This window comes from Octodon degus, unplaced genomic scaffold (genome assembly GCF_000260255.1).
Source record: "Octodon degus isolate 3935 unplaced genomic scaffold, OctDeg1.0 scaffold00120, whole genome shotgun sequence".
In the NCBI taxonomy this organism is placed as follows: domain Eukaryota; kingdom Metazoa; phylum Chordata; class Mammalia; order Rodentia; family Octodontidae; genus Octodon; species Octodon degus.
In genome coordinates this window covers 2718097-2741322 of record NW_004524696.1, presented here as the reverse complement: position 1 = coordinate 2741322, position 23226 = coordinate 2718097, and the positions used below count along the sequence as shown (strand labels likewise).

Here is a 23226-nt window from a genome sequence, read left to right as displayed (position 1 = left end):
CTTCCTCCCTCCCCCTCTTCCTCTTCCTTCCCACCCTCCTTTCCCTTCCTTCTTGTCTGTGTGCCTACCACAGAAACCAGAGATGCATTCTCAGAGGTTCAACAGAGAACACAGGCTCCCAGGGTGGCGCCCACCATCCTGAGGTGAGGATGCACAGAGACACGCCTACACTGCAAGGGTGCAGACTCCCTCCCTTTTGTCACGGGACACAAACACATCAGCTGTATCATAGCACTGCGCTGAGACAGCTCTGACCAGTACAGTACGTGCCTCTTAGCCAACGTCCTTCCAGAGAACTGCAGCTGATTTTTTCATAGGAAGTGTCCACGAAACAAACACCCTGTGTTTGACTCCTTTTAAAATGTCCACTTCAGAGGAGTGAAGTCTGAAACACCCATCTGGATAAGAACCTGGAGCGCTGGCTTGTGCACGGGAAGGGCCACCCTTGCCTGGTTTTATAACTGTTCCAGAGAGCTGTGCTAGTACATAGAAGTCAGAGCACAGAGTTGATCAAGGAACACAAAGAATTATTAGAACTGCTCTTGGTAAAACAAAACACAACTTCTTTTTCCTGTTATGATACATGAAGACCAGCCATTAGCGAACTTGGTATCCTTTAAGTGCCACAATTATGACTAATTTGCAATAGAAATTAAGTGGCAGTTACCCTGTAATGAAGGTGTGGATGGGGAATACAGTACTCACACCTCTGCTCTAGTACCTGCCTGCAGCAGACAAGAAATCCCAGACCTGAAACACAAAATCTGCAGTTTTGATAAAATTTTATAGTGGAAAAGGGGAGAAATTCACTAAAATCAGGCAGAACAAAATGAGAAATCAAAACTCCAGCAGTTTTAAACATTTTATATTCTTGGTGGTTAGTGTAAGAGACAGGTCAGGTCACAGCCCCTAACCTGACATCTCCTCCTGATAGAACTCCTTATGTTTACAAATGGGAAACACGACGCCCTCTCCTAAGAACCAAAGTCATATTTGAAATATCAATCAAATAATCACTCAGCAACACTAGCATACCCTTAAAAACCCGTAGGCTCCTGGAAAAACCTTCTCTTTAAGGAGGGACACCTGCAAAGCTAGGCACACTGCTTGTTTCCCCAGCTTTAGGAAGCCCTGGCTATTTCCCTGAATCCAACTTCTAAAAATACTGACAAGGAACTCACCTCCTCCTTTTCTCTTTTTTACCTAAAGGCAAAAAGTAAATCCAGTTTCTCTTCACAGATTGTAGGACTGGTTTTAATTTGTGCAACAGTCCTTTTGATAACAATGCCTAGTTAAAACATCCATTAAAAGTCTGTACCAGGCATTTAATGGAAGGAAAATCTAATAGGGTTCCACTGAAACTCCTTCATTAACTTTTAAAAGACTTCTCGCCTATGGTGTGTGTGGGGGGATGGACTGGAGGCAGAGAGAAAGACAAAGGGACAGAAACAGAGATGTGAGAGAAGAACTTTACTATAGTCTGGGTTGAATTATAAATCTTTGGGAATAATTCAACTAAGCACTCTCTGCTTGTCTAGCCATCTAAGCCAACTCTTACCTAAGACCTCGTTTTGGACCTGTTACCCCTGTCTGCAAGGCCCACCAGCAAGACCTGCAAGGAAATCCATTTCCCAAGGAGCATGAGTGCAGGCCCAAGATGGTGCTGTGTGCTCAAGGACACCCAAAGCCTTCCTCACCAGCCAAAACGCAGGTCTGGACTTCACCCCAGCTGGGCAAAGGAAACCACCATGCAAGGAGCTGCCCACACCTGCACTCTGACCCGACAGCATGTGCGGATGGAGGAAACCAGCAGGAGCCACCTGCTACCACTCCTGGCTGTGTAATTGGGCCAGCTGGTCCTCTATGGCCAACGAAGACACACAGTCAGGCTGATAGGACACCACATTGGCTGATACAGGTTTTCACCAGTACAAAAATGTTTGCACCCTCGTGTGAGGGCCACCAATGGCAGTGCTGAAGCTCACTCCCCCAGAATTACTAGGGTGCAGGGAAACCCCTGAATTTCTTTTCTGCTTGCTCCTTCTTGTGATCTATTTATACCTCTCCAGCAAGCTACATCACCTTTTTCTAATGCAGAACCCATGTTTACTGCACTAGAAATTCGTCATGTTTTTCATGATTTTATTTTTATCAAGCTGCAAGGCTTTTGAATGGTCTGGCCCTTTTTTTCCCATACACCCTGCCCCTTCAGAAATGCACATGTTGTTATAGCTGAAAAGCCTGAGCCAAGGCCCATATTAATAATTCTGAAAAAAAGGAAAACTATCCAAGTAAAACTCAAAGGAGGATTGTGTACACATGAAGTACATAAAAAAAAGTTTGGACTCTCAGGCTAATTTGGAGCTGCTAAGTCAAAAGATTTATGCTCCAAGTGAAACCGTGGGGTGTTTGTCATTCTCTGCATCTGAACACTCTTCAACTCCTCCTACGTGGCCAGCAAGTGCTGCTGCAAACGTGGCAGGACAGGGGCCTTTTCCAGCCACTGCACACGGCAAACCCACACTATATTCACCCTTCAAACAACTCACATCCATCTGCCTGCGCTAGCAAGACCCCTGATCTCACCTCCCCTATCCATTCGTTGGGGCTCTGATTTCCCACAAGTTATCAGAGACCCTTCTGTTGTGCACAATGAACACTTTCCTCCTCCATCAAACCTGTGCACTCGTGGAGGGCACCAGTCCACCTGTGAACTGGAGCATTTCTCTAAGTCTCCAGGAAAGTATCTCAGGGCAGCAGACACTCACAAATGGAGGAATTAAAGCCAAGAGAACCACATTATTATATTAATTATTCTCCCACCCAAAGGTGACATAAGAGCCCAGGAGAATGAGAATAGACTGAAACCCTTAAACCTGTAAAGCCTGTGCTTTTGCCAGACGAACCTTGGGGGCCCCAGGGAAGGTGTCCACACAACAATTGTGTCCCAGGTACCCTACAACTGGAATTCCCTGAGCCACATCTCAAGAGCATCCCAAAGCCCAACCCCTGCAGGAGCTGCACAGTATGTAGGAACCAGAGCCCTGTGCAGGTGAAAGTGATACACAGTTCCCTGATGGGGCCCTGCATGGTACAGAGGAGCCAGGACTGGGAAGGGAAGGAAGTGGGTTTCAAGACCCAGGTCCCATGAATATTAGGGACACACTACCTGAACCTCATGAGTGTAACCTGCTAGAAAGCCAAGCATGAGGCCAGGAAACCCAACTGCCAACACCTTAGCATCTTTCCCCCAATCCTTTCCCACTGACATCAAGGCTGCTCACCGCTGAGCCAGCCACACCCCCATCAACACATCTGATGAGAGTTTTCTGCTGACTCGGGTTCTACACACTCTGGCCCCACATGGGGAATTTCTTAGCTCTGTGACATCTACTACTACTGCAGACATCAGATCATTTTGTGTGAAAATGATGCACTATAACCCAAGTCAAACAGGTGAAATATTTCACTATTCAGTTGTCAAATTTTAGGAAAATATATGATACACTCATTTATTAGCCTCAATTTCTTTCAAGGTAATTCCCTAGTTCACCACACTGCAAAGGTCCTAAGGATAAGCAATTTGGGACACTTTTATATTATTATCTCTATCAGATAAAGTCGAAGGGATCCTTGTAGTTGATCGGGAGGCACTGCTGTGCGTACTCCTGGGATAAGTGAATTCCTTCATACTTCAGTGTGGCAAAATTCAAAAATTACTAAGTGGTTAAGATGATGCTGCCAGTTATTAGTAACAATCAGTTGTCAAACCAAAATAATAGCTGGTTTACGTACAAAATGTCCTAAGCAAATCAGTTATATCTGTACATCCATTCCAGAAGAGGAAGAGGAAGAGGAGGAGGAGGAGGAGGTTGGTATCAACCCACTATGTGCCTTTACTTGGACATAGCGTCTTTACAGATATGACTAGTTAGGGTGACATGTTTAGATGATGATAGCTACTAAATCCAGTGACTGGTGACCCTATAACAGGAGGACAGAGAAAGAAGGTAGACATGTAAATCAGAAACAAAGATGAGAGCATTCCTTGGTAGCTAATCCTACTGCACATTCTGCAGCTTCACTGGGACCCACTGGGACTGGGGCAGAACACATCTCTACTCCAGATGTGTTCCACTCCAGAAGCCCAAATGCTGTACCACCTCCAGTGCTTACTAGGAAGCTGGCCCAGTTTTGTGGGCACATGGTTTGTTTGTGACTGGTTTCCCACATTCAATCAGTATCTATTGAAGGGTAGAAAAGGATCACCCACTATCAGGGCACATGATAAGGATTTTGCCCGGGAACTAGCAGGCAGAGCTACTGTCTTGTTATACCAGAAAATCCACTGAAGACTTAAAAGATTCCCTAAATGAGCCACATCTCCAGTGTATTAACCTAAATATCAGGTTGACTAGCTGTTAAAAGGTATTGAGCAATCTTTAGATCAACATGGAACAGCTTTGTAACAGTTACAACCCTGTGCAATGATCTCCCATTGGAGGACAGGAGAAGGAGGGAAGGAGAAGACAGTGACGACACACCAGTGTTCACATCCAGTAGGACTCTAGCACTGAGGACTACCCCAGGGCAGGCTGAAGTACCAGACGGGCTACGGAGCACGCAGCAGGCAGGCAGCATCGTCCCTGATGAGGACTGGAATTTAACAGGCATCTATGCAGCTGACAGCCTGTGGCTAGGTGAGAGAGAGAGAGAACCAGAGAAGGTGTAACAGCACTGCTCTCAGCAAAGGAGGGGCTCAGGTGGCACCTGTGAGCGCACCGTGCACTGCAGGCAGCTCCCGAATGACCAAGGCCTTCAGACACTCACAGAACCTAGCCCTTTACTAAACCATGATGTTTTATAAGAACACTAGGCTACTCAGCTTATCTAAAAAACTCACAAAAATTCCAAGCTTAGCCCAAAAAAAGTAGCATTTTTTTCTCTTTCCCTTTAAAAACTCATTTACTGTCCTTGAAAGTTACAGAAACACCACTTTGAAGGAGAAAATGACATGTCTAAAACTATACATAAGGAGCAGTGAGGGTAGTTTTTAAAAATAAAATTCCATACTTGAGACAGCAGTAAAACAAGTTTAGATGTGCTTGGCAAAACCACAATTTACTTTTTTAAATGTTAGACTCTCCAAGGATATTTATATTTCTTAAGGTCAAAAGTTCACTATCTTTGAAGGATAAATTCTACCACTGGGCCCATGGAGAGGGGTGTTAAACACTTTAATCCTATTTTTCCCATATTCATAACACATGACAAAGGAAAGCAGAGAAACAAATGACCCTGCCACAGACTGAGAACTGTCAGGAAATGCAGGGATTTCTCTGGACAGGGAGCGAGCTGGGCACAAGTTCCAGCGCAGCTCCTTGCACTGACTACTCTGCGGCTAGGCTTTCCAGCAGATCTGAGTATGCACTGTGCAGAGACAGAGGAACTTAAAGCCCAGAAAAAAGAAAAAAAAAACAGATGGGGCTTTAATCTCTCTCAAAGGAATATGTGTAAAAAATAAGAACTTTCTTTCATAACCAGTGTTTTAAAATGATAATTTAAATTTGCAAATTAAACCAAATGCATGATCGAGATGTTCATACCGTCCATAATGAAATCATTCTTTAACCACCTTTCCCAGGAAAAGACAAAAAGCAAATTTTTAGATATTCCAAAGTTGCTTAGATTTGGGCACCTTTGAAATTTGAATGTAAAATATTAATACAGAAATGTCAACTACTCACATGCTGAAGACCACTGTCTTAGCAAAGGCATCCTACACACAGGTGGACTTACCATGCAGCGAAGAAGCCGCAGTGCCTCTCACTTGGCGGCTCTTCCCATAGCCCCAGGATCCCCCAGCATCCACGAGATCTAAACTGCCAGAAGCCCGATGTCTCCTGGGGCTGGGGAAGCTGCTGCCTCCCCCACCAACCTCTCGATGCTCCCCTGAGCACTGCACCAGCCGCAGCATGAGCCAGGTCAGACAAAGGCAAAGCCTGCTACTGTGAAGCCTCCTGTGCAGCAACTGAACCCAACCGTCAGAAATGGGAGACAACGTCCCATTATCCGTGCTAAAGGAAGAGCTCTTCTACACAGTGGAAACATAAAGGAAAACATGTATCTGACAATTGATTAATAATGCTGTTATTTGTTTCATTTTGTCATATTTGGTTTTCGTTTTGCTTTGTTTGTGGTTCTCAGTATTGAACTGAGGGCCTTTGCACTGAGCTATATCCCCTGCACTCTTCATTTCTTATTTTGAGACAGTGCCTCATTAAGTTGCCCAGGCTGAGCATGAACCTGCCTTCCTCTCAGTTCAGGCCCCAGACCATACACCCACAAGTATGATTTTAACATAAGATTTATTGTTTATTGTGAGTCCCTTTCTCAAACTAGCCACCCACATACTAAATGTGCTGTTTCTCTTAACTCTCCCCTGAAAGAAAACCCCGGATCTTCCCCTTACACTGTGGAAACACACAAGTTTTCATCCAGTCCTCATCTCACACAGGTAAACCTGAGGTGTCACTCACTTGAGCTCTTCTGAGGGGCTCCACTGAATACAAAGCCACACCCATGCTCTTGATAAGCAACTCAGTCTCGGGCTTCCATGTACCCCACACAAGCAGCAACAGGAGAGGCCTATGTCAATGCTATACAGAGTCCATATATACCACAAGAAGCTACATGATGTGTAACAGTTGTGTCCTGCAGTTACTGGTGTCTAGGACAATCCAGCCCTGCACACAGTCTCATCTTGATGTCTACATGAAATGTCACTTTCCCTCACAAACTCAGAGTATAACATCAACAAGGTAGCTTACAAGAGTTAAAAGCAAAATCTAAGCCAGCTCATGAAAGCTTGGCTAAATTCCAAATTCAGACACAGGGTAAAATGAGATGTGTTCCTAAAGTACGAGCCAGGTACAGCTACACAAATCTGCAGTCACAGCTACTCAGGAAGCTGAGGCAAGAGGATCACACAGTCAATGCCAAAGTAAACAATTTAGGGAGACCTTGTCACAAAATAAAAAAAATAAAAGGGCTGGGGATGTAGCTCTTGCCTACCACGGTACAAGGTACTTGCCTACTGGTACAGCACTTGCCTACCACACACAAGGCCCCAGGCTCCACATTCACTGGACTGTTCAAACCCTAGTTCAAAAAAAAAAAAGCACTCTCAGGACCACCAAAATTAAATTCTAAACTTTGGAGCTCAGTGTCATGAAGCGTAGTTAATCTCTACTATACAATAATACTGGAGTTACGAGAAATCAAAAGAAGAACACCAAAATGTATACTCCTAAGTGTACATATATACACACATACATGCATGTATATGAAGGGTATGATTTTATTTTTATTTCACACCTAAGATCAATATACAGATGTGTGGCTGAGCTTTCAGAACCACCCAGATGTGTACTATTCAAACAAGAAGGGATCTTAGGGATCTCCTGGATGAATGTTCCTTGTTTACTATCTGAAGAAACTGGTGCTCCCAGGTGTCCTACAGCAAGTTAGCAAAAGGGCCAGGGGGCATGCAGGCATCCCGACTCCTATTCCACTTCTGTTCTCTATACCACAACAACCAAAACTCAAGGAAGATTCTAAGGAGAGAAGACAAAAATCACAACATTCACAACTGACAGCAGGATCCAGAGGTCATGAAGTTAGACACTCCTGGACTTAACACATGTCGTTTTAGTACTCTAACAACCCCAAGGTACAAAAGCAGCACTGAGGATATTATTGAAAAACAGCTGTCCCCAGACAGCAGGCTTTCTGTCTCCCTTTCCAGACAGGAGGCACAAGGAGACCACCACCGTGAAGCAGCACGTCTGCAAGAGATGGGAGACTGTAAGCGCAGCACCTACCCAGAGCCCTGTGGACTTCACAACTCCAGGAAGGCAGGGGAGGGAGAATGCATCTGCCGAGGTGAGCAAGTACAGGGCCAGCGGCAGGCTGATACCAGCAGGGTGGGAGGCAGCACAGGACACCAGGCTCCACACTGAACTTCCCAAGTACATACAGGTGTGGATGCTGGGGCTGAAAAGTGGGCCCCAAGGAGTGCAGATGAAGTCAAAATCACAGTGTAAGCTGGTCTTCCCACCTGCAAACAGGGAAGCTGAAAGGAAATAATGCCAGGATTTGGACAGGTTGTGGAAAAAGCTGGAAGATTCCCCTACTGCCTGTGGCAGTGGCAACAGGCTGGTTGCTGCTGAATTATGTGGAGGCAAAGAAAAAAAGACAGGTGAGATAAATTGGAAAATGAATTTTTTGTTTCCCATATTCAATCCTGATAGCATTTATTTCATTACTCAATGAAATTTTTACATCCACAAGACGCATAATAAAAATCTTATATAAAGTTAATATTGATAACCACTTTAGTCTTCAAAATACTCTCGGCATCCTGCGAAATCCATTACCTCAAGGACCCTCTTAGTTATTTCCCTTTTTCTTAGAACTGTCTGGAAACAAAAAGGAATTCAAAATGAGTGTTTACTGAATAAACAAACCAATGAATGAAACAACTGGAGAAGTCGGCAAATGAACTCTATAAAGTAGGAATCCATGACCGCTATGCTAGTCCCGATTCCCAGTTGAGAAATGTAATACATGTAATATTTCAAGAGAAATGGACCCCTCTAGAGCACAGGGCCAGCAAGTTTTGGTGCTAAGATCCAAACCATGCCAGTGATCTCCACACAAGTTTCCATGCACAACCTGGGCTCCCCTTGGTACATTCCAGAAAGGTAACAATAAGCGCCAAGGACCCACCCCAGCATGCCAAGAAACCATGGGACTATATGTTTAATGTCAATATTTATTTCTTATTTACATCCCCCTGCTAGTTCTGAGGAGGATTTAAGGCAGCTTGATTTATGATCAGGAAGGCTGTGCTGATTAAAACCTCACTTTAGTGTACATGAGTTAATACATGTAAAACACCACCCCATACCAGTGAAACACTTACACATCAGCTAGCATGGAATAGGCATCTAGAAAAGTCCCTTCCAAGACAAAAATATAAAAGACACTAGAAGCATTCTAAGATAAGCGATGGGAATGCAAGGAGGGACACTCCAAACATGGGAGCACTGCAAATCCTGGGCTCTGGGACCTCTACCTTTAGTAATAAAAAAATAAAAATAAAAAAATCCTAATAATTATTGCTCAGATAAAGCAGTTTTTCAACAGATAGAATCTTTTGATGTTCTGAGGCTACTGAGAAAATGAAATAAAAGGTACTGCAGCATACCACAATATCTAAAATTTATTGTAAGACCCATCTAAAATATCACAGAAACAATTTCTCCCTCGAGTGTTTTATGAACAGCAAATATGAGGAAAAATATTTTTGATACCTTGAACTAAGTTTGTAGAAACAACACACGTGCAAATATGCCATATTTAACGGAAAGTTAATAGAACTATCAAAAGCTACATAGCATTTTCTTAATTTGACTTGGTAACCAACCAACAACCATCATAAACGCACAGTGATAAGGGCCACCTCATATGCAAAAGATGCAAAACTTAATGGGGGAAAAAACCTTCCAAATAACCGTACAAAAGCCTGGCAAAGCCGTTATTATTCCCTGCACATCCCCACCATCCCATTCTCAGGAACTGTATTTATTATGGCTTATTAGATTTTGGAGCAATTGTCCTCAGAAGAGCACAAAACACTGCAAAATAACATTTAAAACTGTGAAAACTTTATGAGGAATACTTCTATGGCTGAAAATTGCTATGAGGGAATAGGGAGAAACGAAACTAGATGGAAAGAAAGATGTCAAGAAAGGGGGGGGGGGAGAACTAGAGATTGCAGCCAGGGACGTCTAGAGGAAGCGCAGTGTATGAAGGAACCAGCACCTGTCATTCTCAATCAAGGCTCTGCAGCTGCCCTGTTTCTACCAGGCCCACAGTCCCTGCTCCAGTTGCCACAAGCCAGCCCTGTAGCCAGCCGTCGCGTGCTCACCAGCTACAGGCATGTGGAAGATCCTCCCAAACCTGAAGAATATATCTCAGCTCCTCTCTGTCCACATGGTGAGGAGCCCACATAGAATGAATATCTTCTAAATGACACTAAATAGGACATGAAAGAGAACGAAGCCCCCAGAATGGCCTTTTCTTTCTAAGAGCAAAGAGAACATAAATATGTGTGTAAATAGCTCTACACTCTTCCATGCTACCTACAAGTGTTTTTAAAAGCATTTTAACGATTGAGTAATTAATCCTCCCAACCAACGGCAGGAGGAAAAGTTTTCTAGACTAACAAACTGCACACGGCAGGTATTCAACAGAAAGCAAGGACCATGATATAGACTCAGCAACTCAGATACGGATTAGGCTTGCCAAGTGGTAAATGCAAGGAGACCCAGAGCAGGCTCTTGAAAAGGAAGATCACTGGTAAGCAGATTACCTGAACAACAAGCTAGTGGCTTCTTTGTAGGATTATTTAATCCTCAATGCAAGCAGCCATTGCAGATTCCTCACATTAACCCACTCGGCTGTCTCTATTCACCCCACCTCCAAAACTAAAAAGAACCCCAACACATCTGTGCTTCTCAAATGTTAACTGCTGGTTGGTTATCTAAACCCTATGCCCACCTCTAGCATGAGTTTGGTGTATTTCTCACAGAGCTGGAGTGATGGGCAAGATATCTCTCTCAGTACTGCTCCTATGTCAATATATCCACCAGGAAAATCAACAGAAATGTGTGGAATGGCCCTAGGGACGTTTTTAGGTTTTTCCTAAGTACAGCATGTTACAGTGCTAATTCTACAGGCCCCCAAAGTGAGAAAAAATTGCACAAGTAATGTGAGACTATACTGGGAGCAAATGTTTCTAAAGTTTAATTTTTTAATAGATAATTAGTGGACTTTGGGTGAACACAGATACAACTACAACTAATGTCACTTTCATATGTGAGTGTGGGGAAAGTATCAAAGAGAACGATGACAGCACAGTAAGCCAGGAGACTGACCCAGAACACCAGAACTGCAACGCTGCCGCCCAGAGCATAGCTGCTACCAACCCACTGCCAAGGGCTGGCTAGGCAGGTCTGAGAAACAGGCCTGTGTGCTAACACAGACTTGTGATCCCTCCACCAGGATCCCACGGTCCAGATCAAGTCTTGGACTTTGGTGCTGCAAATCGGCATGACCAGAACTCACTGGTAGCAGAGTCAAATAAACACAAGGCTACCTTTCCTCACCTTGAGCAGTGTGCATACTCACGTGGAAAAAGTCATGATCCGCTAAGCCGAGAATGCTGTGAAACAGACAGTACAGGCACTGAATTTCCTTCTAGAAATCTGAAAAATTCTGAATTCAGAAACATATCTGGCCTCAAGAATTTCCAGTGGGGGATTTAGGGCTTTCCTGACTTGTGAATGGGGACTTCGTCCGCTTCTTTTAGTTTACCAGAAGTCTGGATCAGAAAATTTTCTCAACTATAGGGCTGACTACTACAAGGAACTACTTCAGACACTTGGAAATACTAATTAAACGGATAAATAAAACTCAAAATAGTCTCATAAAATACTGAGTAAGGTAAATCAAGTTCCCAATTTAAATTTATTTTGGACTTTCCACAGCACAGTGAAGCATCTTATAGCCACATGGTCTAGAGGTCCACCAGCAAATAGGAAGAAGAACAGTCCTGCAGGACATTTGAATTAAATAAGATAAGAATGCATGGCACACAGTTCCCAAGACTTCAACTTTATTGGTTTCAGTTACCCATGCAGATGCACACAAACCCATCTCAGAAATTAGAAAATGTCCTTGTTGGAAGGTTCACTCATGAGGGAAATCTGGCCTAAATTACTAAAGCTAAGGTGTCACATGCACCTTTTTCTTTGCCAGGGATTAATGTTGAAACTCTACGAATATCTCTAAGTATAGAAAGCAGGCAAGAAACACTTTTACACATCAGCTAGCATGGAATAAGCATCTAGAAAAGTCCCCTCCAAGTCAAAAAATGTAAAAGATTCCAGACGCATTCTAAGGCAAGTGACAGTAATGCAAGGATACAGAGTGTGGTCTGATTTGGGGCTAGGACTAACACCAGGTGACCAAGCAAAGGCCACAGTAACACACACCTGACCTGATGGAGTGCCACACTGTGAGGACAGACAGGCAAAGCAAGTTGGGCTCATAGGCCATGTGGTTCACACAAGCCCACTTTAAAATGAATAACCTGAGGTCTCAGCAGAGGGAGATACAGGTCCAGCCAAGTACCCTGCCAGGCAACCTAACATTTATCCTTGGGTTCCAAGCACCTAAGGGTGCCCCCTCTACCTAATGAGCCATTTCTACCTTCTGCCACCATTTAGAAACTACATCACCTCTCCTACCCACCAACCATTCACCCAAAATGCTGTCAGATTGACCTCCAACCAGTGCCAACCATTGAGGCTTGTTTTTTTTTCCCACCAGGAAAGAGATGGGGTTGTTTTCAGTGGTTTTTGTAAATACTAATACCATTTACTCACCTCCCATCCCTCGGAGGTATTTACTTGAGTAATCTTGCCTGCATAGCACAAGCATGGAATGTGGGTAAAATACAGTGAATGAAGGATATTTTCAAGTTTCCAGTCAAGGAATTTTCCATGCACTCCTTTGTTCTTATTTCTTGGCAATAGCCAGAAAGGGCCAGTGCTGCACCAACAAATCACAGGGAAGTCAGGGGAGTTGGGGGAGAAAGACAACGTCTCTTTAATTTTACACGCATGATGTTTGCACCCAGTAAGGTCATACCTGCGTGTGGTGACTGACAACTTTTCAGCTTGATTCAAAGCAAACAGCTGCTGGTTTGATTGCCTAGCAACTAAAAATTGATGGATGACCCTTAAGATGAATAACTACCATAAATCACCTCATTCAAACTCTCCAAGAAAAAAATTAAAAAACAATGGTTTTCGTGACATTTGCTGCACTCCATAATGCGCCATGATAAATTTGGCCTCCTTATGGATGCAGAGCCGTGGGTGCTGAAGTTGGGCCACTTTTGATTTTGTTTTCTCCTTTCTTATTTCTTAGGAAGGTGTGTCCATCTGAATATGCAGCTTGTCCGAGGTCTCCTTCCCCTAGCGTCTGTCAGTCACTTCAAGACAGAGGAGCTCTGAAATCCCTCCTCCCCAAACAGCATTTAATCAGGAAGCAGTGGTTCTACATTACAAGGAAGGCAGAGGGCCCCATACATTAATAATGGTTATTGTATATTTAGTGTAATGATTTGACCTCGGCCAGTGTTATAGATGCCATGATTCACACGAATTTGATAAACTATTTCCTGTTTGTTGCTATTTCATACATTCATAAAAGGAATACAAGTATGCTTTTGGCTTATAGGTAAACACAGACCTATACACTGCAATAAGACTGAGAGGTGCTCTTGGAATTTGCCCTGTAAAACACCCAACCTCACCACCCCAAGTGTGTGCCTCAGTGCAGCAGTGGAACAATGGAACAGAGCCCTGTATTTTTCCAGATGTTCTTTCACCGTTCTTCACCTTGCATGCAAAGCCAGGAGCTAGCAATTCTTTCACCATCTTCTTTGTCCCTCTCTTTTTGTTACACTGTGTTTTGTTTTGTGTTTTCTTTTCAGGTTAGACTGATATCACAAGGAAAGCTGCTCCTGGGAAAACCAGTCCCCCACCTGACATGGATTAAGGTTTGAAATAACACAAAGGTTCTCTTCTTTCTCACCAATATTTCCAGCACTCTGGGCATGCTTAGTGGAGCAGACAGCATACTTACCTGTCCTCGAGGGCCCGGTGCATTTCCACAGAGGAAGTCAGTCACTAGACAAGCACGAGGGGTTCGGACTGTGTGCCAGCACCATGCCCAGCCCAGACAGTAGAAAGAAACCATAGCCCTGCCCTTTTAGAGTCTACCATAATGGGACGACAGTCAGGAAATGATGGCATGAATGGAGACACATGTTCCTGTAGCTGCTGTTGCACTGTATGTGGAATGTCCCCTTTACACTAAAAACTAGTCCCAGTAGTACACTGTACCCCCTCCCAAAGCTGAGATATGTCCACTGCTGGAAAGAAAGAATGACTTTTGTTCAAGAGACAGTATAATTACAAGGTTCCTTCCAAATTAAAGAAACCAAAGGGAGCGTGCAGGATGTCATCCAAGTGGGCACACGGCTCTCCGACCAGCAGTAACCACCCCTATAGGGTGTCATGAACCGACTGCCCTAAGAACACCACTGCAGGAAGTGCCACGCATCAGCCCAACCCTGGAAGCTGCTCTGTACAGTCCCAACACCTGTGTCGTGTAGCCCACCCTGCACACACTTTGACAGCCCACCATGTACCCTATGACAAAAACGTAACATTAACCATAAACAAAATGAGTTGGAGATCACAGAGCTATGGCCCAAGCAGCTAACAAGTTAGCCTCAGGTGTCAGGTATATAAAATACTCATTAGAAACAACAAGAGTCACCTCTTGCTCCTGGGGCATGCATTTGTGCATGAACTCCTGGGATCTGTTCCCAGAAGAAGGAACAAACTTGCCGGACAGTCCAGTCCAGTCCAGTCCAGGCCGGCTCTGCCTAATGTGAGGCCCAACTGCGGCTCCACTTCTGATACACTGGTCCAGTATGTCAAGCTCCCTGGGAACTTACAGCTGAGCAATGTCAACAGCTATGCCATACTGACACAAAGCAAAAAAGACTGATATTAATTAGGTCGACAGATTGCTAATATTGCATATGCTGCTACCTCCAAGAATACAAAGATAACCGTGCATCTCCCCAAAGCACCATGCTCCTGACACTGAAGAGTTTAGGCTTCATCTGTCTCCTGAATATAAATAGCCACTTTCTGCAGCTCTTAGAGGGGGCAGCAGGCTTCAACCAAACAGCATGTTCACTGTCTCCCCATATCAGCGAGCTCTGGAACACACCTCCATCAAGCGCTATCCTGGTACCACGCGGGCAGAGGAGGAGGTCAGCTGGGGAACAACCCTTCTCCCACAGTGGCGGGGCCACCGCCCCTTCTGCCAGTCTAGCTTTCTCAGCAGTTTTTCCTGGCTCTGACTATCCTCTGCCTTCCCGGGGGGAACACACTGAACAGGACAGTCAGTTTGCTGTCCCTTTAAGACTGAAATGCTTGTTTCCCTTCGGTTAGAAGAGTAAATCACGCTATAGTGAGTTGAGCTTTGAAAAAAGCATCCATCCATTAAAGTTCATGGATCCGCGTTTTCAGGTTGTCCCTCCCTGGCTGTGTCTCAAGTTACAGCCTTGTACAACCCAAGTCTAAATAATATTCACCATGATAAATGACACCATAACTCCGATATCCACAATCAATCTTTGCTTTAAAGATACATCCATCTTCAATAATGTTGATGGGGATTCTGTAAAATGGGAAACGTGACTGTCTTCCAGACCTCCTAACGGCAGGGGGAGGAGGCCCTGAGTGATGGCTGTCAGCCCACATCTGGCTGCAAAAATAAATTAGCCTTATGTAGACAAATGAAAGGGCCAGCTCTGCCTAGGAAACAGCCACTCCTGTGCAAAGGCTAATTTATAGGACTTCTTTCTGGAAAGTTCCTGGCTGAGGCTACAGTCCTCGCTGCTATCTCTTTAAATGATATCTGATATTGTAAATAACTTCAGTGGAGAAGGGCCTAACAGGCAGTACAAAGGGGCAGGAGAAGACAAACAGTAACTTTTCTCACGTTCTCACACATGATTAAAATGCAAACCCCTACTCTTCAAGGAAGGGGGAAAATGGTTATTGTAGCAAATGCTTTTATGTTTTAACAGCATGCTCTCCTCAGGCTGGTTTTTGTTGTTGTTGTTGTTTTGTTTTCACTTGTTGGTGATTTTTCTGGTGGTTTCAGGACTCACACAAAAAGTAAACAATCTGGGGGTCAAGGCAACTCTTTCTCTCCTTTTTTTTTTTTTTTTTTTTTTTTTTTTTTTTTTTTTTTAGCAAGTTTTACACTGGAATCTCATTGCTTTTACAGGCAAAAATGAAATTACAAATTCTAAGCAACTGAGAGAAGGAAGAAACATCTATGCGGCGTTAGTAGGTAGTTTCAAAAATAGCCTGGAGTAAAACACTTATTAGACAAGCTCTAAAATAAATATAAGACCAAACGCTTGCCCCTGAAGAGTGGGGAACCTGCTTTCCAGCTGGTTCTTTAAATCTCTGACTTTGACTCTCTGAGGGGCACCCAGGGCTTTACTTAAAAAGCCTGCTAAAAAGTGGGGAGCAGGAAGAGGACAGGCCTGCACTTCAAGTGGGGACAGCAGGACTCTGTGGGGTGTGCCGCAGAGTGATGTGGGAACAACTGCTCGCTTGGGTCCCAGAACCTTCCGGGGCAGCAGGGCGCTCGCTGCAGCAGGCTGAGGTGGGGAGGGTTAATTCTGTGGCGCTGAAGGACTTACAGTAAGGCTGTGGAGACAGACACACACAGGCTTCCTGGCAAGGGCTCCGAGGGTAGGAGGGGACTGCAAAATGAACTCTCTCAGGCTTTGTCGGCTGCGTTTCCCAAGGCCCAGCCTGGCCCCTTTGATAAATGACACATGTCATTCTGTCAGAGGCTGACACTGCAGCTGGGAGGGCTGGTGATGCATGGCTCCACTGAAAAGGAAATCAACTTTTTGGCACCGAGTGAGTCTGTGCCCTGTGTAAGGATTTTGTTTCTCAAAAAGTGAAAGATAGACTTAGGATTTAAAAAAAAAAAAAAAGTTGAAAAACAGATTGAACGACAGCTTACACTTAACATAAATTAACTCAGTAATGGCGAAATGTGCTAGCCTGTGATAAATAAAAGCTCCATTAGTCAATTATTAATCACACTCTAACTTGTAGCCAGAACCCATGACTTAAATCCGGGGCCTGAGCTGCCTTACAAACAGATAAGACAGTGTCTGATAGATGCCTTCCAGAGAGTAATCAGGCTCACCACTGGGAACACATGGAAGGTTCTGGAAATAGTGCAGAGACCCATTTCACAAGGCACACAGTACCTACCAACTACACAAGAAAACTAAACCAAATAGCTGCATCCAGATACTTTTCCCCTCTATCAGGACATACTTGATCTAAATATCTGAGACATTTGTACGCTTCAAATATGTTTATACTGGTAGATAGGACTTTGCCTTGAAAATAAGTTGCCAGTTTTGTCACCCAACCTATTAAGTGACATCTTTTAAATCTGATCCCTGCTAAGGGGATTTTTCCAGAGATAGCATTAACTTCCAAACTAATTACTTAGCTAATCATAATTTAAGCTTCACATTTTACCAAACTAGCATTTGACATCCACATAGATAAGAAGCAAACTTCCTCCCAATCAAATGGTTCTCATTGGCTGTATTCTCACCCATCCAAAAATAGAAAGAAAAAAAACACAACACTTTTTGAGGCAAACTCACTTCCAAAAACTATATGACGTTTAGATACAGTCATTCCTCACAATAAACATTAAGTAAAACCCATCTCCAGAGAAGTCTTCAGTTGAGTGCGGGGTGCGAATGGCATCGTGAGGGTGAGCTGGCCCATAGCTCTCCTCAGAAAGCCTGCCCCTCCAGGCTCACCAACACAGATGCTTAGCTGCGCTCTAATGAGCACTGCATGTTGATGAATGTCCCCCAGAACCAAGGGGCTCTGAAGACCAGGTGTGGTCACACGGCACCTTTTGACATACAGTGGGGCATGTGGAGGTTGTGGGACAAGAGCACTAAACCCGGGCCACCTCTGGGTCAGGAGAAAGGAGCACCAATTTGCACCTACAACAGAAGGAACTCTGAAGTCAGAGCCACTATGCCTGGGAACACCAAAATGTCACTCGATTAGTACCAGGCCTGCTTCACATACACTATCATTAAAGAGATGCTGGATAAACTGAAAACGTCTAATCCCTCTTTAAAGAGCTAAGGTACATTTTCAGTCTTCTGGCCCATGACTGAGGATGAAGATGCACCCCAAAAAGCATCTCCCCTGGCCTATGCACTTCTTGTTGTCCGTACTCGCACCCGTGTGCTCCCTGTGTACAATGCCTTGTGTGCATGCACACACTTCTTTACATCTCAACGTGAACATGGCAGAAGGGCCCAGAAGTTGTTGATTTCAGCTCATTTCCCATTTTATAATGAAAACTCAAATTTTACCAAAAGTAAATTCTCTAAGTATAATTTCATTTTCTGAAAAGAAAAAAAAAAGGGGGTGGGGAGGAAACAGCTGTTGCTTCCCATCACTGATTTCCACACAGGTGCCACTGAGGGGGTTAAATGAATCACTGAGCTGTGGAATAGCTAGTAATCTAAGCCCTTCAATGATTTTTTAAGGAAACTGAGGCCTGGTACAAGATGGAAAAAAACAATGAGTAAAAAGACTCAAACCTGTATCCCACATCAGCACCCCCCCACCCAAGAATCAATACAAAGTCTGCCTTTCAAATGTAAACACGCACAATTAACAGACAGGCTCCAAATCCAGGATAAAAATGTTTAAAATAGCCAATAAAGCCAATGGCTTCTTAGATGGCTATAAATAAGAGAGCAAGAGGGGAAAAAAAAATCATACATTAAAACACGGGCTAGTGTTTAAACTTCTCCCTTCCTCCAGCTGAAATATAATTTTTCTTTAGTCCATAAAAAATTCAGATAGTGTGCAGAATGTTTATATATTACCAAGGTCTCTCTTTAAAAGGTTTATACTTTTACTTTATGACCTGTCCTTGATTTGACACTTCCGCTCATCAGAAAGGGATTTATAAAATAATCCTGAAGGTGAGGAACAGACATCTGTCAGGGACTAGCTGGGTTCCACGTTTCGAAATTTAAGAAGAGAAAGAAATCCTGTTAAGCTCTCTTTAGTCACCAATAGACATCAAAGGTAATAATTAAAGAAGACAGACATCATAAAACATAAATTTATGTCTCTTTTAATAATGCACAAGCACCGCAGTGTGTAAAACATCTATTAGGTTGAAAGAACATGAAAACGTTCCAATAAGAAAAATCTATGTTTTGTTTTGGGGTATTTTCCCTTCCTTTAAAAAAAAGTGAGGATCTTTTTTTTTAAAGAAGTTTAAACCGAAGTCTTTCAAAACCTTTGCCATCTGTGGGTACATGAACTATGAATGACCCCGAATGATTTGCACTCTGCTCAGAATCCCTTAGAAAGCACGGGAAAAAGTATCATTAAGAATGACTGATGACTGTCAGTCATGGTTGACCTCATCCGGGCTTTGGTCTCTGCCTCAGTAATAAGCTGCCCTTTATTAGTACCAACACTCCATAAAGGGGGTGTGTTTAGTCACAGGATAGTGGCCTTCTAATGCCCATTGCTTCTCTCGGGAAGATTGATTAGTGCTCATTTTTACTGCCTTCCCTGAACATACAGGGCCAGGGCTGCAGAGAATCAGGCCTGCAAACCACAAACTGAGGGAGGAGGTGGGAAAAGGACGTTTAAAAAGAGGGTCGGGGGTGGGGAAAGGGAGACAATTTTTTCTTTAAAGGAATCTGCCTTTCAATAAAGACCTAACCATGACACCATATGTATATTTGATTCCAGGGCCCGCAGGAGGAAAGCGTGTGTGTGTGTGTGTGTGTGTGTGTGTGTGTGTGTGTGTGTAAAAATGGAACTGAAGGACCTCTTAAGTGTTAGCTTACCTGAAAAACAGAAGGGGACCCTGCCTGGCCTGTGACTCCCTCCCACTACAATAACAGTTATAAGCAAATCAGTGTGGAGACTGGCTACAAAATTAGGCCCCATAACCAGCCTGATATCAAAATACAAAGATGTAATTATTACCCATTAAAAGTGAACATGTGTGGAACTAAAAAAAAAAAAAAAATCTTCCCTCTATGAGCACATAAAAATGCATCTACCCCTTTTGTATTAAACTACTAAATTATTTTTAAGAAGCAATTGCTATAGAAACAGACAAATGAATTTATACATACACATAACATCATGGCTCCCTAAATCCCTTTTACCACCTCCACTCCCAGAGTAACTGAGAGTCCTGGGTTCCCCGGAGGAGGAGTGGGGAACCAGTATGTGATCGTCCTCATGTCCCTCACCCATCATGAGGTATCAGGTACTGTGGTTCTGGGGAAGCAGCACTCTCCTACATAATACTCTGCTCAGGTGCCATGCAGAACAAATGAAGAAAACATATCCCATGTGGGGCCCCTCCATTCCAAATATGTCTATAAACAAATTTAGCTCACAGGGTGATTAATTTGCAAAACTCCTTTGAGAATAAGCCAGACTCACTAGCCTAATGCCTTCAGCCAGTTACTCCCAGAAATTTAGACAAACACCACAACAAGATCCTACTTTCGCCAAATTGCTGGAGAACCTTGGGATTAGGTTACCACATACACAGGCACCTAATGGATTCAAAATTGTTTCTACAATAAAAAATAAAACAGGGAGTGGTGGGGGGAGTCTTTGAGGACTGGGTTTAAACACAGCCTACCTAGAATAGGCAGTTTACTCTCATCATGAACACCTCAGATTTTGCCAGAGGTAAGGAAGGACAAAAATCAGCCTTCCTCCAGATCTCTAACAGCAGGGCGGCTATCACAGCACTGCACCTGAGCTGCAGGAGGGGCCAGGCCCTGGCTTCCAGGGAGCCAGTACAGGATGGGGTAGAGAAAAGAAGACAGGGGAATCCGGCATCTTTTGTGAACACCTCAGTCCTAAGTCCTTCTTGAGAGCTTGCAAGACACTGACTTCTGTAGTTAATGAAAAGCGGGAGCAAAGGACCAACTCACAGTGACCTGTGTGTGACTCACTTTGCCTAGGTATGAGCTCCTTTGTCCTTCCTTTCGCTAAAACAGATTCTTATCACGATTGCAAGTTGACAAATAATACAAGTTCGACACCTGGTGAGCGAAAGAAAGGAAACTTTTCTGCTGCGAATAAAGTGCGGTGCAAGGTAGCACCCTCCCCTCACACAATTAGCGCCCCATGCTGGCTGGCCTCTGTGTGCTCCTCCTCCTCAGCCCCCACGTACCTGTTTCATTGACAGCACTGGTGTTTTCTATAGAATGCACTGTATACTACCAGTATGAGTTACTTCCTGGCTGACTTAGAATATTTATTAGGATACTTATTTCCCGTTACTCTCTGGAGTTATGGAAGATTCTCCGCTCAAAAAAAAAAAAAAATTAAACTATATATGTGAACTATGCACACATGTCTATATGTACACATATGTACACACATATGTACATTCTCAAAGTGAGGGGGCTGTTCAAAATTTATGCCCAGCATAGTAATGCTAAGATACTATTTATGGTCATATTATTTGTCCATATTTGGCTGTTCCTGATGCCACTACCTTCCCAGGTAACAATAAAGCATAGTGGGAAAACGAGACATGTTTTACTGTTATTTTCATGTAGCTAAGAACTGAAGCAGGGCAGGCTCTTATAGAGTATTACACAGTTTACTGCATTAATAATAGGATGCCCCACTGCTGTGACACGTTCTGTACTTGAAATAAATATTAGTCACAATACTTGCGCTTTAAATCCATATATTTTGAAGCTGAGCAGTAACAATGACACAGGCACAGGGATGACTCGCCAATAAGGCACATTAACCACTTTGAAAAGAGCCTTCACTTCGGCAGTGTTCATTGGTATGTCGCACCACTTCTTGCTATGAATCTTGCAGCTGGCTTTTAAAAATAGTAAAATGTAATAAATACAGGTTTCTGAAAAGTTCACATTCCCAAGTCAGAGTGTGTACTGACCTTCACTGCTGATTTAATTTATTTCATCATATGATCTTGCTGAAGATGCACTTTACTTTTAACTAAAAACTAGGGATATTTTTTACAAGCAAATTTTCTACAACTCAGCCCAGTCCCTGACCATTACTCTCTCCTATCTGCTCAAGCCTCTGGGCCAGCTTTTGAGTGGAATTTATAAGCATGCAAGCATTTGACCTATATTTACCATATACCAATTTTCTCTAGAAAGGCACTATGGAACACACCTTTTAAGACTACAGTGAGCAAGCTGATGCAGACATGCTTACATTTCCAATTTGCAAAGGCACATCATATTCGATATTGGGATGGTCCCCCCAGGCCTGCTGGGAGCTGCACACAGGACAGGACGCAGCCCTGTGACCACAGTTTGCAGGGATTCTACTTGGCTATTTTCCTGCAGAATGTACTGTGATCACAAGAGTAAAGGAAACCCTGCATTATATTTTGCAGAGAAAATAAAAACAGTGAAATCTACAACGACATAATTGACTCTTGACTCTTTCCCCTTAAAAACAAAAGATAAATCCTTGCTCTTGTTGGTGCAGAATTTCAGGAAGACACAATGGACATAGAAAGAAAAAAAAATGTCTATCATCTAAGAAAACTGCCGACTGCTGCAGCAGTGTGGTGAGTGAACAACAAAAGCAAAGCCAGATATGAGAGGCTGGAGACATGAAAAGGTTAAGCAGCCAGCTTAGCTAACAGGCCTCCCTAGGAAACATGAAGTGAAAAGAGCATCAAAGTTGGGATTCTACCTTAACGTTTTAGTTTTATTTCACTGTGGAACAATGGAACCTACAAACAATTTAATGCTAATTAAAATAGAAATCCAATCCAGATATTCCCAAACCAGAAAATTCAAGCAGGTGATTTAAATAGAGGAAGTACCAAAGCAAAACTGAGCTCAAAAATCCCTCTAGAAATGACCCTTTTTTCCTTGCCTGACAATAACCATTAAAAATGGTAACTGGAGGCCTGTTTACTACAATTCTCAGTAAGCAACACTGCTGGGTTTTCCTAAGTCCATAAATTTAACAGTGTATTTCTCCAGTGAAGTTAAAATGTAAAAGAGGGTAGGTTCAGGTCGCATATTCATACAAAATGCACTATTTTCTATATCTTCGAAGAAAACAGGCACATATGTGAAAAAGCAAATCTTTCAAGTCACTGTCAACTATCACTTTAACTAGACACAAGGCACAGTGTTTTAAATGCAGAGGGACCTGCCTGCATCCGCAGATCTTCACACTTCCACGAGGCTTCTCTAGTGGTAAATATTAACAACTAGATTTTAAAAGGCAACAAAACTCTTCTTTCTGCAGGCCCCTTATTCCTGACAGTGCTCAGGTTTTTGTATTTCAGGGTGTGCTACGTAAACAACTGAGCAGCATGGCTTTCCCAGGAACAGCAGGACCTTCCATTTCCATGAATCAC

The 23226-nt window shown here is 43.4% G+C and overlaps 1 protein-coding gene across 2 annotated transcripts in view; it reads right to left on the bottom strand.

The window, feature by feature from the left end:
• Positions 1–23226, bottom strand: part of Tshz1 (teashirt zinc finger homeobox 1) — a 73690-nt gene that overhangs the window by 41628 nt on the left and 8836 nt on the right. Inside the window, exon 1 of one of the 2 annotated variants that reach the window (XM_023700041.1) lies at positions 69–85. The exons of the other annotated variant lie outside the window; for it this stretch is intronic. The gene's annotated coding sequence lies outside the window, so the exon portion shown is untranslated. Of the gene's footprint in view, positions 1–68; positions 86–23226 lie in introns of those variants that run through there. 2 annotated transcript variants of the gene reach the window in all.